Source organism: Salvelinus sp. IW2-2015, linkage group LG32 (genome assembly GCF_002910315.2).
Source record: "Salvelinus sp. IW2-2015 linkage group LG32, ASM291031v2, whole genome shotgun sequence".
NCBI classification, from domain to species: Eukaryota; Metazoa; Chordata; class Actinopteri; order Salmoniformes; family Salmonidae; genus Salvelinus; species Salvelinus sp. IW2-2015.
Window position 1 is genome coordinate 32,739,899 of NC_036871.1, and position 16,064 is coordinate 32,755,962.

The following is a 16,064-nucleotide window of genomic DNA, read 5'->3' on the forward strand; positions in this document are numbered from 1 at the left end:
TGACAGAACCCACAGACTGACAGAACCCACAGACTGACAGAACCCACAGACTGACAGAAGCCACAGACTGACAGAAGCCACAGACTGACAGAAGCCACAGACTGACAGAAGCCACAGACTGGCAGAACCCACAGACTGGCGGAACCCACAGACTGGCGGAACCCACAGACTGACAGAACCCACAGAGTGACAGAAGCCACAGACTGGCAAGAACCCCAGACTGGCAGAATCCACCGACTGGCAGAACCCACAGACTGGTAGTACTCACTCCACTAACTGCTGACTGAGGCTGAGTCAGAGCACATTGGCTTGCTAGAGGAACACAGGAATATAGATTATACAGGGCCTTCGGAAAGTATTAAGAACCCTTGACATTTTTCACATTTTCTTACGTTACAGCCTTATTCTAAAATGTATTAAATAGTTTTTTCCCCTCTTAAATCTACACACAATACCCCATAATGAAGAAGCTAAAACAGTATTTTTTTTATTTTTTTTTTTACAAATGTGTTAAAAATAAAAAACGGAAATATTTCATTTACATAAGTATTTAGACCATTTACTCAGTACTTTGTTGAAGCACCTTGTCACGCCCTGACCTTAGAGAGCCTTTTTATTTCTCTATTTGGTTAGGTCAGGGTGTGATTTGGGTGGGCATTCTAGTTTTTCTATTTCTTTGTTGGCCGGGTATGGTTCCCAATCAGAGGCAGCTGTCTATCGTTGTCTCTGATTGGGTATCATACTTAGGTAGCCTTTTTTCCACCTTTAGTTTGTGGGATCTTGATTTTGTATAGTTGCTGTGTAGCCTGCAGTACTTTACGTTCGTTTTGTCTTTTTTCGGTGTTCATTTTAAATAAAGTAAGAAGTTCGCCTACCACGCTGCACCTTGCTCTCCTCATTCCATCAACAAACATGACACACCTTTGGCAGCGATTACAGCATCGAGTCTTCTTTTGTATGACGCTACACGCTTGGCACACCTGTATTTAGGGAGTTTCTCCCATTCTTCTCAGTAGGTCCTCTCAAGCTCTGTCAGGTTGGATGGAGAGTGTTGCTGCACAGCCATTTTCAGGTCTCTCCAGAGAAGTCAGATCGATAAGAGGAATACTGGACAAGAGGAATACCTATGTAAGAATGCTGTTCATCGACTACAGCTCAGCATTTAACACCATAGTACCCTCCAAACTCCTCATTAAGCTCAAGACCCTGGATCTCGACCCCGCCCTGTGCAACTGGGTCCTGGACTTTCTGATGGGCCGCCCCCAGGTGGTGAGGGTAGGAAACATCTCCACCCCGCTGATCCTCAACACTGGGGCCCCACAAGAGTGCTTTCTCAGCCCTCTCCTGTACTCGCTGTTCACACATGACTGCGTGGCCATGCACGCCTCCAACTCAATCATCACGTTTGCAGACGACACTAGAGTGGTAGGCTTGATTACCAACAATCACGAGACTGCCTACAGGGAGGAGGTGAGGGCCCTCGGAGTGTGGTGTCAGGAAAATAACCTCACTCTCAACGTCAACAAAACAAAGGAGATGATCGTGGACTTCAGGAAACAGCAGAGGGAGCACCCCCCTATCCACATCGACGGGACAGTAGTGGAGAAGGTGGAAAGTTTTAAGTTCCTCGGCATACACATCACAGACAAACAGAAATGGTCCACCCACACAGACAGCGTGGTGAAGAAGGCGCAACAGCGTCTCTTCAACCTCACGAGGCTGATGAAATTTGGCTTGTCACCAAAAACACTTACAAACTTTTACAGATGCACAATAGAGAGCATCCTGTCGGGCTGTATCACAGCCTGGTACGGCAACTGCTCCGCCCACAACCGCAAGGCTCTCCAGAGGGTTGTGAGGTCTGCACAAAGCATCACTGGGGGCAAACTACCTGCCCTCCAGGACACCTACACCACCCGATGTAACAGGAAGGCCCAAAGGATAATCAAGGACAACAACCACCCGAGCCACGAGGTCAGGTACAGGTGCATCAAAGCTGGGACCGAGAGACTGAAAAACAGCTTCTATCTCAAAGCCATCAGACTTAAACAGCAATCGCTAACATTGAGTGGCTGCTGCCAACATACTGACTGACTCAAATCTCTAGCCACTTTAATAATAAAAAATTGGATGTAATAAATGTATCACTAGTCACTTTAAACAATGCCACTTTATATAATGTTTACATACCCTACATTACTCATCTCATATGTATATACTGTACTCTATACCATCTACTGCATCTTGCCTATGCCGTTCGGCGATCGCTCATCCATATATTTATATGTGCATATTCTTATTCATTCCTTTACACTTGTGTGTGTATAAGGTAGTTGTTGTGAAATTGTTAGATTACTTGTTAGATATTACTGCATGGTCGGAACTAGAAGCACAAGCATTTCGCTATACTCGCATTAACATCTGCTAACCATGTGTATGTGACCAATAACATTTTATTTTATTTTATCTGGTTTAAGTCTGGGCTCTGGCTGGGTCACTAAAGGACATTCAGAGACTTGTCTCGAAGCCACTCCTACGTTGTCTTGGCTGTGTGCTTAGGGTCGTTGTCCTGTTGGAAGGTGAATCTTCGCCCCCAGTCTGAGGTTCTGAGTGCTCTGGAGCAGGTTTACATCAAGGATCTCTCTGTACTTTGCTCCGTTCATGTTTGCCTCGATCCTGACTAGTCTCTCAGTCCCTGCCGCTGAAAAACATCCCCAAAGCATGATGCTGCCACCACCATGCTTCACCGTAGGGATGGTGCCAGGTTTCCTCCATACGTGACGCTTGGCATTCAGGCCAAAGAGTTCAATCTTGGTTTCGTCAGACCAGAGAATCTTGTTTCTCATGGTCTGAGAGTCTTTAGGTGCCTTTTGGCAAACTACAAGTGGGCTGTCATATGCCGTTTACTGAGGAGTGGCTTCCGTCTGGTCACTCTACCATACAGGCCTGATTGGTGGACTGCTGCAGAGATGGTTGTCCTTCTGGAAGTTTCTCCTATCTTCACAGAGGAACTCTAGAGCTCTGTCAGAGTGACCATCGGGTTCTTGGTCACCTCCCTGACCAATTCCCTTCTCCCCTTATTGCTCAATTTGGCTGGGTGGCCAGCTCTAGGAAGAGTCCATTTAAAAATGATGGAGGCCACTGTGTTCTTGGGAAACTTCAATGCTGCAGACATTGTTTGGTACCCTTCCCCAGATCTATGCCGAGACACAATCTTGTCTCAGAGCTCTACGGACAATTCCTTTGACCTCATGGCTTGGTTTTTGCTCTGACATGCACTGTCAACTGTGGGACGTTATATAGACAGGTGTGTGCCTTTCCAAATCACGTCCAATGAATTGAATATAACACATGTGGACTCCAATCAAGTTGTAGAAATATCTCAAGGAGGATCAATGAAAACAGGATGCACCTGAGCTCATTTTCGAGTCTCATAGCAAACGGTCTGAATACTTATGTGAATAAGGTATTTTTATGTTTTTTATTTTTAATACATTTGCAAAAAATTCTAAAAACTTGTTTTCATTTTGTCATTATGGGGTATTGTGTGTAGATTGCTGAGGAATTGTTTTTATTTAATCCATTTTAGAACAAGGCTGTAACGTAACAAAATGTGGAAAAAGTCAAGGGGTTTGAATACTTTCCGAAGGCACTGTATAAGAGGAGATGGCGAGAAAGACTCAACTAGCCTACCTGTGGTTGTTTCATGTTAGATAGTTTTTTTTCCTGCTGAAATTGTGTACATACAGTACGTACATACGGAACATGTACATAAACATTCACTACCATAGAACAGAGCACTGTGGGGGCTGGCCACACAGGCAAACACAATAATAAGCGTTCTGGAAACGTTGCTTGGATGTGTTGACAGCGTGTGGCAACATCATTGATATACATTTAGCTACACATGCTCACTTATTTGTCACTGTCTATTATTTTGCGCTCTTGTCTTTCGAAAGAGAATAAATACATTTTGTTTGACGTCCTTGATGAGTGTTATGCTCTTGTCTCATTTGTGTGAACATGACAATAGCGTACAAGCGTTATACGGTAGCCTAGCAGTTAGAGAGGCAAGCCAGCAGCCAGAAGTTTGMCAGGTCGAGTCCCGGGACCGACGGGAAAAATCTGGCGGGAAGTGAGTTGGTAACCGGAGTCTTGCTGGCATCAAATCCTAGATGTCATTGCCTCCTGTCGTGTCCTTGAGCAAGACACATACCACCCCCCCAAAATAACAGCTCCCTGGGCACCCAAGATGGCAGCCCCCCGCACCTCTCTAAAACCTGTGTATGTATGTGTGTCTTTCGGAAGGGCTAAAAGTGGAAGCAAATTTCAGTTAGACCTGGTGTATAATTGACCAATACAATGATCTTGTTCTTAAAATAAAGGGCTCTATCATTTACATTTAAGTCATTTAGCAGACGCTCTTATCCAGAGCGACTTACAAATTGGTGCATTCACCTTATGATATCCAGTGGAACAACCACTTTACAATAGTGCATCTAACTCTTAAGGGGGGGGGGGTAGAAGGTTTACTTTATCCTATCCTAGGTATTCCTTAAAAGGTGGGGGTTTCAGGTGTCTCCGGAAGGTGGTGATTGACTCCGCTGACCTGGCGTCTGAGGGAGTTTGGTCCACCATTGGGGTGCCAGAGCAGCAAACAGTTTTGACTGCTGAGCGGGAACTGTACTTCCTCAGGGGTAGGGAGGCGAGCAGGCCAGAGGTGGATGAACGCAGTGCCCTTGTTTGGGTGTAGGGCCGATCAGAGCCTGAAGGTACGGAGGTGCCGTCCCCTCACAGCTCCGTAGGCAAGCACCATGGTCTTGTAGCGGATGCGAGCTTCAACTGGAAGCCAGTGGAGAGAGCGGAGGAGCGGGGTGACGTGAGAGAACTTGGGAAGGTTGAACACCAGACGGGCTGCGGCGTTCTGGATGAGTTGTAGGTTTAATGGCACAGCAGAGGAGCCCAGCCAACAGCGAGTTGCAGTAATCCAGACGGGAGATGACAAGTGCCTGGATTAGGACCTGCGCCGCTTCCTGTGAGGCAGGGTCGTACTCTGCGAATTGTAGAGCAGGAACTACAGGAACGGTCACCGCCTTGATGAGTTGAGAACGACAGGGTGTTGTCCAGGATCACGCCAAGGTTCTTAGCACTCTGGAGGAGGACACAATGGAGTTGTCAACGTATGGCGAGATCATGGAACGGGCAATCCTTCCCGCGGAGGAAGAGCAGCTCCGTCTTCCGAGGTCAGCTTGAGGTGTGCATCCGTCATCCACACTGATATGTCTGCCAGACATGCCAGAGATGCGATTCGCCACCTGGTTATCAGAAGGGGAAAGGAGAAGATTAATTGTGTGTCGTCTGCATAGCAATTGATAGGAGACCATGTGAGGATATGACAGAGCCAAGTGACGTGGTATAGCGATAATAGAGAGAGGCCTAGAACAGAGCCCTGGGGGACACCAGTGCGTGAGAGCATGTGTGCGGAGACAGATTCTCCCACACCACCTGGTAGGACGCGACCCTGTCAGGTAGGAGCAATCCAAGCATGGGCCGCGCCGGAGATGCCCAACTCGGAGAGGGTGGAGAGGAGATCTGATGGTTCACAGTATCAAAGGCAGCCGATAGGTCTAGAAGGATGAGAGCAGAGGAGAGAGAGTTAGCTTTAGCAGCGGAGTGACACAGAGAAGAGCATCTCAGTTGAATGACTAGTCTTGAAACCTGACTGATTTGGATCAAGAAGGTCATTCTGAGAGAGATAGCAGGAGAGCGGCCAAGGACGGCACGTTCAAGAGTTTTGGAGAGAAAAGAAAGAAGGGATACTGGTCTGTAGTTGTTGACATCGGAGGGATCGAGTGTAGGTTTTTCAGAAGGGGTGCAACTCTCGCTCTCTTGAAGAGAAGGGACTAGCCAGCGTCAAGGATGAGTTGATGAGCGAGGTGAGTAAGGGAGAAGTCCACGGAAATGGTCTGGAGAAGAGAGGAGGGAAGGTCAAGGCGGGCATGTGGCGGCGGCCGGCACAAGACGCGAGATTTCATCGGAGAGAGAGGGAGAAAGAGGTCAAAGCACAGGTAGGGCAGTGTGAGCAGAACCAGCGTGTCGTTTGACTTAGCAAACGAGGATCGGATGTCGTCGACCTTCTTTTCAAATGGTTGACGAAGTCATCCGCAGAGAGGGAGGAGGCGGGAGGAGTGAGGAGGATTCAGGAAGAGGAGAAGTGGCAAAGAGCTTCCTAGTTAGAGGCAATGCTTGGAATTTAGAGTGAGAATGCTTTAGCAGCAGAGAAATGTAATGCTCTGATGAGCCGAGCCGTCATGCTCATAGATTGTTTTTTGGGTTGGTCTCTTTTCTTTCTTTTTTACACCAGTCACCCTGGAGCAACAAATGCTGTTTACCGTGAATGCAGTCTTCGCTAACTCAAACATTGCCTTTACATTTCAATCACGCCAAACTTCCGTGATATTGAGTGGCATATTCTGCTTTACCAAATGAGGAGAGTTACAACTACACACCAGTCAGAGTTATACTTAAACTACATCTTTAATAATAATAGCTTTTGCAATAGCATTGACTTTCAAACAATTCACTATTTCTAATGAACCGTTGAGAGTACCAACAGAAAAGTACAAAGATCTTTTATAGCCAAGATACACCCCTCTCAAACTTACACTGACGAACCAATCTTAAGGAACAGTTCACAAAGGTTAAGATTTGTATGAAAGATATCTATAAAAGATAGCAGACAGTTACTGCTGTGTCAACAATTTTCATTGTAAAGACCAGTGTCTGGCCCTCCTACTCCAAACTAGAACTGTCTCTCCCTGGTACGGCATAGAACAGAACCATTAGCTCATGTTCTCTGGAATGCTCTTTAGGTTTTATCACCCAAAGACATCGTAAATCTCCTCTGTCAGTGCTATCTCATAGAGGCCCATCCTCAGTGGAACACACACACACAATACTCTATTCTGTGGAATAAAACAACCATTATAATGCAATACAAGCATTATAACATAATCTTACAATTTTCCACAACAATATGAATTGAATAGAGCCCAAAGTCATCCTAAAGGGCTTACTACAAAAATTATACAAAGGCTATTGAGGGCAGGTATATGTGCTCTAGTTTAAATTTCTGCTGTGTCAGTTCTTCAAGTAAAAGTACAACCTCAACACTTCGGGGGATAAAAAAATAATTCTGCTGTGTCAGTTCTTCAAGTAAAAGTACAACAGCAACACTTCGGGGGATAAAAAAATGACTTCAATGTCAACATGTTATTGTACTCCTCCAGAATGAAACCATTAGAAATCTTCATCAAGGACAAGTCTTCTGGCATTTACCACCGTGCAAGTATTGTGTCCCAGAATTGCACAGTTCTTTCTACTTTCCCCTAGTTTGTGGGCAAAAATAACATCACACACTCTGTTCCCTTTCAGAGGGGAATACACAGCCAAAGCTACAGACTCAGAACTACTGATGTTCATGGGGGCTGGCTGAAGTGAATCCAGGTGAACTCTTGAGATGGAGAGGGATGATAGGGGAAGGGACAGACAGAGGAGTAGGGGGAGATGGGGGTTGAAGAGTGATGGTTGCTTGGAGACTGTTGTCAAGGAGACACAGAGTCCTTTGGCATCTGTCTTTTTATCTTTTTTTCAATCTTTTGGAGTAGGTTGTTTTGTTTTTTCCAGAAGAGAGAGGGACAGAAATAAGCAGTGAGGTGCTGTCTGTGTTCAAGAGAAAGTAGAGGAAAAGGATATTATATTCAGCCTAGGACTAGTCGGAGCTATTTAATACACACCTCTCTCTCACACAGGCCTGCACAAATTGACAAATATACTGTACAATTGAAGGACACCACATATGCATTAACATATTATCAAAATCACAGTAACACACTCAAAAATAGCTGTAGACTCACTGTCACACTGAAATCACATTTGAACACGCACCACATAATGAGAAGCTCAAATTGGAGAGTACAGGGGTAAAGCAAAGTGTAAAATTATAGAAAATGAGACATGATTCTTCACTGAAACCTGATCAGTCTCTCAAATCGTGACAGATGCCAGATGCCTTCTATCACTCCTATGCTGACTCATTCTCTGGGCAAAGACAGAGACAGACTGGGTAGATGAAGAGGAGGGATGGGGAGGGATGGGGAGAGAGAAGTAAAGAGGTGAAAGAGGTGTACTAATATCTATGCCAGATAGCATTTATATCCTGACTAATCTTTAAAACATCACCTAAAAACAAGTAAACTAATTCTTAGTAAATTGGAGTATAGGCTACATCTCTAAACACACAATGATATTAATATGCATATCTTTGTTTCTGTGTATGTGTGTGTGAGTGCGTACGTGTGGCGGTATGTTATGAAAGAGGCAATTTAGCAGGAGGGGGATGGAGCAGAATGCAGATGAAGGCAGCTATGCTCATGGACTGATAGCTGCCATGTACTGAAGTAAACTAAGACGTCGAATGGCATTGAGGGATGCTGCTCTGAATCCCAGGGGAATGGTTGTGATTTATTTTCATGGAGCACTGCCTCATTGTACCCTAAAGGTCAGTGTTCTGCCGGCTTCCCCTGTGCATATACATCAGATTATACACGCACACTAATAAACAACCACAGAGTTTCCAAGGAGTACAGTGTGGCTTCTTATTCATGCAGATTTTGTTGCATAAGAATCGTGCCCCACAGAATACAGTAGAGACAACGCATCATGCTAAGTGATTGCATTGTCAGAGGAAAAGTGGCAAATCAACACCAATATGGTCTGAAAGCCCACTAAACCCCCCTAATGTGGATTAATAGCAGGTCAAGGGGGAAAAGGAAAATGACATGTGGTTCTTAAGCTCTTTTTGGCTAGAGTACYACATAATGGGTTTATGGCATTAGTATCAATTTGAATGTTTGGACATAGGCCTATTGTTGAAAACAATTATACACAATAGATTACATGAAGAGGATTAACTGAACTTATTACTCAATAACATATCATTTATTTTACCTCCAATGCTATCAGCCTATAAGCTCTCTCTGTATGGATACAGTAGTATCCAGTAGATACAGTAGTATCCATACAGACATGTGCTTTAAGAGCTGATTAATGGTGAAGTTGCAGTGCATTATCATCATGTGATTCTTTGCAATCACACTGCCATCTAGTGGGGAGTATAGAGCATTGCGTGGCCCTATGGGTTTATTCTTCATGCTGAGCTGGAAAGAAGAGGCCTTTTTAACCAGACTTTCATTAAACAAATCAGGTAAGTGCTTCCAGTTCCAGTTGCAATACCATTATGACACGTGCTTTCAGTTGCAATACCATTATGACACGTGCTTCCAGTTGCAATACCATTATGAAGTGCTTCAGTTGCAATACCATTATGACGTGCTTCAGTTGCAATACATTATGAAGTGCTTTCAGTTGCAATACCTTTGACACGTGCTTCCAGTTGCAATACCATTATGACAAGCTGCTTTCAGTTGCAATACCATTTATGACAAGTGCTTTCAGTTGCAATACATCATTATGAAAGTGCTTTTCAGTTGCAATACCATTATGACACGTGCTTTCAGTTGCAATACCATTAGACACGTGCTTTCAGTTGAATACCGTTATGACAGTGCTTCCAGTTGCAATACTATTAGACACGTGCTTCCAGTTGCAATACATTATGACAAGTGCTTTCAGTTGCAATACCGTTTGACACGTCCTTCACACGTGCTTCACGTATAGCCCAGAGTGGAGAAGAATCCATAGCTCTGGCACCTCTTTTCTCTTATTCCACTCCTCTCTCTTTCTCCTCCATCTTCTCCTCATTCACCTGCTTCTCCTATCCTTCTCTCTTCATCCTTTCTTCGCTCTCTTCCACCGCATCTTTTATCTCCTCCTCCTTATCTCTCTCTAGGAAGCTAGAGTTAATGACAGCCAAAGATCATTTTTCTGTCAAGTGAAAACATCTAATTTTGACCACTTTCGTTTAGGAGCGGTCAACAAATGAAGAATATTGTAACGAGCCTGGGTTTATAAGCGCGGAAATCGACATTGCCGCACGATCATGCTTTGCGCACAGTCGATAGCGCGCCGGACCTGGGTAGAAGATCGAGGGTTGAGACCTGCTCTGCTGTTTCATTACAATAATGTATGATCTGAATCTGCTTCTGGTGAAGCTAGCTAACGTTATAGTCGTAACAAGAAACCATGGTGTGAAGCCAGCTACAACTCTATCTATTCAAAGATCGCTACATTTTGATCTTTATTAATATCTTATAAGTTTACCATATGAGTCAAATAGTAACAATACATATTACAATATAAATGTTACAAATACAGTCAGCAAGCTAGCTAATAGTATAAACTCCATGGAATGCGAATGGCTAAAGAATTATTTAATAACTAACCCAAGATAGTTCATCTGTGTCGTTTACAGTGGGAGCAAATGAACCATAGTGGACAGAACAAGCAAGGAGGTCGGCAAAGCCAAGCACGAGCTAGCGAGATCCTATTGGCGCGTTGTAGCGTGTAATTGCATATTTCCGTTAGGGAACGCCTCCTTTGATGTTCGTGTGTGCACAAATTCAATTCGACTTTGCTCTGTTTCTAAGCAAAGCAATTTTTTAGACTTTGGCAAAGCGTCAAGTCTATAAAACTTTGTGAACTGTGTCCATAACAGATTGTAGTTTTATGAACATAAACATTTATTGAGATCATATGTTTCGTCGATAAGACAATTAGCAGAAAATCGGCCCTAGTTCCATACTATCCCACTACCCGCGACTACCTCTCACTACCATATTTGGTGGTGAGAAAACGTTAAACGGATGCTTCAGCGTTGTAGCTCCTGTGACTTGTCTGGCAATGCTGTGTTTTTAGGGCGTGATGATGACGTCAATGTGCAAAAGTCGTGTTTTTTTWAAATAAACTGTCAGGGGGCTCTTGGCTTTGTGTCATTGTTTTATCCCCAGGGCAATTTAGTGAATCATGAATAGTGGTTAATGGTTGGCAAATACAGTATGTGTGTTTTATGAATGGGTTGATAAAAAGAAAAAAGAATCATCGTCATCACATTGTCTCACATCCCTTGACTCACACACAAATGCATACACATTTCATCACATTAATGTAAGCCTCACAGTGAGGACATCACCCGTATGATGTCACCAGGGCAGTAGCTAGAACTCTTGATTAGAAGATCCCTCCACTCCCCTGACGTAAACCCTTAGACACAGTAAAGGCATGACCAATAAAGCACGATAAAACATGTCAAATGTACTGTATATGCAAAACATGCACATAGATCATCTGTTTTATTAATTTATTTAATAATTCCCTCACTCCCTTCCTGACCTTAATAATGTTGCTGAGTTCTCTTCATCTATAGGTTCTCTCTCTCTGGGTAATCTACAACATATGAAACATTTCCCTAATTTAAATGTCCAAAATTTGGTTACCTTAATCTACAATATATTTATATTCCATATTTATATTCCATATATTCCATACATGTCCAATACATCTCCTCTTGGTTGTCTGTCAAAATTATCCCCAAAGCCATCACCTCCTATTGAATGTTCTTCATTGTGTTGGTTTGCCTTCTTAAAACCCAGCCCAACAAACCATAAGTCACTATATTAAACAATTCATTGTTTGCCTATTTCCGTTTAATGAATTTCAGGGCTCCAAAGATACAAAGTCAAATCAAAATCAAATCAAATTGTATTTGTCACATGCACAGAATACCGTGAAATGCTTTACCCTTCAAGTCCTTAACCAACAATGCAGTTTTAAGAAAGTAGAGTTCATATTTTCTAAATAAAGTAAATGAAAAAATGAAAAAATTTACTAAAAAAGTAACAAAATAAAATAACAATCATGAGGCTATATACAGGGGTTACCGGTACCGAGTCAATGTGCAGGGGTACAGGTTAGTCGAGGTAAATACCCATGCTCTTCAATATGCTCTATTCAAATATTTCAGCTCTTTCAGACTGTCATGGGCTACGGGCCAATGTTTTACAGTACAGTGGCTTGCAAAAGTATACACACCACTTGGCATTTTTCCTATTTTGTTGCCTTACAACCTGGAATTAAAATAGATTTTTTGGGGGGGTTGTATAATTTGATTTACACAACATGCCTACCACTTTGAAGATGCAAAATATTTTTTATTGTGAAACAAACAAGAAATAAGACCAAAAAAAACAGAACACTTGAGCATGCATAACTATACCACGCAGCCGTCATACCGCTCAGGAAGGAGATGCGTTCTGTCTCCTAGAGATGAACGTACTTTGGTGCGAAAAGTGCAAATCAATCTCAGAACAACAGCAAAGGACCTTGTGAAGATGCTGGAGGAAACAGGTACAAAAGTATCTATATCCATAGTAAAACGAGTCCTATATCGACATTACCTGAAAGGCCGTTCAGCAAGGAAGAAGCCACTGCTCCAAAACCGCCATGAAAAAGCCAGACTACGGTTTGCAACTGCACATGGGGACAAAGATTGTACTTTTTGGAGAAATGTRCTCTGGTCTGATGAAACAAAAAAAGAACTGTTTGGCCATAATGACCATCGTTATGTTTGGAGGAAAAAGGGGGAGGCCTGCAAGCCGAAGAACACAATCCCAACCGTGAAGCACGGGGGTGGCAGCATCATGTTGTGGGGGTGCTTTGCTGCAGGAGGGACTGGTGCACTTCACTAAATAGATAGCGTCATGCGTAACGAAAATTATGTGGATATATTGAAGCAACATCTCAAGACATCAGTCAGGAGGTTAAAGCTTGGTCGTAAATGGGTCTTCCAAATGGACAATGACCCCAAGCATACTTCCAAAGTTGTGGCAAAATGGTTTAAGGACAACAAAGTCAAGGTATTGGAGTGGCCATCACAAAGCCCTGACCTCAATCCTATAGAAAATGTGTGGGCAGAACTGAAAAAGCGTGTGCAAGCAAGGAGACCTACAAAACCTGACTCAGTTACACCAGCTCTGTCAGGAGGAATGGGCCAAAATTCACCCAACTTATTGTGGGAAGCTTGTGGAAGGCTACCCGAAACGTTTGACCCAAGTTAAACAATTTAAAGGCAACGCTACCAAATACTAATTGAGTGTATGTAAACTGCTGACCCACTGGGAATGTGATGAAAGAAATAAAACCTGAAATAATTCATTCTCTCTGCTATTATTCTGACATTTCACATTCTTAAAATAAAGTGGTGATCCTAACTGACCTAAGACAGMGAATTTTTACTAGGATTAAATGGCAGGAATTGTGAAACACTGAGTTTAAATGTATTTGGCTAAGGTGTATGTAAACTTCAGACTTCAACTGTATGCACCAGCCCCTTTTCAGTTATTCATTTTTTTTTAAAATGTTGTTAAATAAGTAATTTTTTCATGTCACTTCACCAATTTGGACTATTTTGTGTATGTCCATTACATGAAATCCAAATAAAAATCAATTTAAATTACAGGTTGTAATGCAACAAAATAGGAAAAACTCTAAGTGGGTGAATACTTTTGCAAGGCACTGTAAATACCAGCCCTGACCCAACCCATATCCTGTTAGAGAAACATTGATAGTATGATAGTCCAGTGGTGATATAGAATCAATTCCTGAAATACCTGCTCTGACCCTGGCTTGGCCTTTCCCCAATGCTTGWTTTATTTAACCTTTATTTAAACAGGTTTGTCTCATTGAGATACAAATCTATTTTTCAATAGAGACCTGGACCAAGGCAGCAGCATCAACACATCCGTTTCAGACAAACAGGCACATAACATCAACCAGACGAAGATACATCAGTATAAAAAGCAATACGCCAGTAAAGAACATTTAGACGACACAAGTCAAAAAATATTACAGTGCAATACGTGAAATTACAGGGCCATTACAGTATCAAACAACATGTTTCCTTACATAAGGCAACGCTGACTAGTGATATTGGGTGACAACTAGAAACAGCTACATGACTCACCAACCTGTTCATCTATTCGACCTTTGAACTCCTCTAGGGACACCAGGTCCTGTGGCTTTAGGTTGGCTTGGAGGGAATTCCAAGACCCGGGGGCTGAATAATGAAAATACTTTTTTTTWATGTTTGGAACTGTCAGCATAAAACAAGATTAGGATCTGAGCTTGTACATGTATGTGTTTTCGTTTCAAGCTAGAAGAGATGATAGATAAAATGGCAGTTTTCCTAATATGGCCTTATAAATAAGAATGTACCAGTGTTTGAGTCTGCGTGTTGCTAGCGATGTCCACCCGGCATTGTAAAGTTTACAAAGGTGAGTTAGACATCTCTGGTTAGTGACAAAACGAAGGATGCATGATAGACAGTCAAGAGCCTTCAGTGTAGAGCTTGAGGCTTGCACATAAATATTATCACCATAGTCCAACACAGAAAAAAAAGTACAATGAATCAACCCCCTTTGTCGGCAAAGAAAAATAAAGCCTTGTGCCGTTAATAAAACCCAATACGCAACTTGAGTTTCCTGACAAGGTTCTACATGGGTAGTGAAGCTCAATTTGTCATCTTTTCCAAACTCTATGGAATGTCCTTCCAAGGTAGTAATGACATGCTTATCAGTGTTTACTTTTGGAAAATACCATGCATTTTGATTTTGAGGAATTTAGAACAAGCTCCAACTCGTACAGATTCTGTTAAACGGTGTTAAAAACTGTTTGAGCTTTTGCTTAAAAAGCTCAAAGATCTTTTAACACCATTCAACAGAATCTGTACGAGTAGGAGCTGTTTGAGCCTTTTCAAAAGTCAAACTGCTGCCACTAGAGTAGAGAATAACGGTTTCAGCATAAAAATGTACAACAGCTGACTCAATATGTCAGCAGCATATCACTCTGCATCCCACTGCTGGCTTGCCTCTGAAGCTAAGCAGTGTTGGTCTGGCTGTTTTGTGGATGGGAGACCAGATGCTGCTGTAAGTGGGGCTGGAGGGCCAGTAGGACACACTCTTTCCTCTGGTCAAAAAKATAATAATCCCAAATCTGTCTTTCAGATGGAATGTTAAACTGGTGTTCTGACTCTCTGTGGTCACTAAAGATCTAAGAGTAGGGGTGTTATTTTTGTATTCTTTATTTAACTAGGCAAGTCAGTTAAGAACAAATTCTTATTTACAATGACGGCCTAACCCTGGTGTCCTGGCTAAATTCCCAATCTGGCTCTCATACCATCATAGCCACCTAATCATCCCCAGCTTCCAATTGGCTCATTCCTTTCCCATGTAACTATTCCCTAGGTTGTTGTTGAGAATGTGTTCTTATTCAACTTACCTGGTAAAAAAAATGGATAGATAATAAACAATAGGAGGCCTCAAATGTATCGTTCAGGCACACCTGAGCGCAGATCTATGGTACAACCATCTGCCTTAACACACTGGGTTCGATTTGACAGGTAGTTCACAAACCACTCCATAGCATGACCAGTAATCCCGATAGACTTCAAACTCTGCACAAAGACAGTATGGTCAACAATGTCAAAAGCTTTCGAAAAGTCTATGAACACAAGATACACAATGCAACTTGTCATCCAGGACACAGTGGTTGTCATCCAGGGCACAGTGGTTGTCATCCAGGGCACAGTGGTTGTCATCCATGGCACAGTGGTTGTCATCCAGGGCACAGTGGATATCATCCAGGGCACAGTGGTTGTCATCCATGGCACAGTGGTTGTCATCCATGGCACAGTGGTTGTCATCCAGGGCACAGTGGTTGTCATCCAGGGCACAGTGGATATCATTCAAAACATTCAAGGTTGCTGTCGCAGTGCTGTGGCTTGACCTGAAACCTGATTGCATGCCACTCAGAATGTTGTTTTCCTGAAGGTAGATCATAAACTGTTTATTGACTAGGGACTACTTTTGCCAAAACAGACAATTTAGATATGGGCCGATAGTTGTTCAGTTGAGTGGGATCTCCTCCTTCCAAAAAAGGTAGGACAAATATGCTGATTTCCATAGTTTGGGGATTTCATTCCTTTCTAAAGTGAGGTTGCAGATGCATGTTAAAGGCATAGCAATGATGTCGGCAGCCAATTGTAGAAGGCG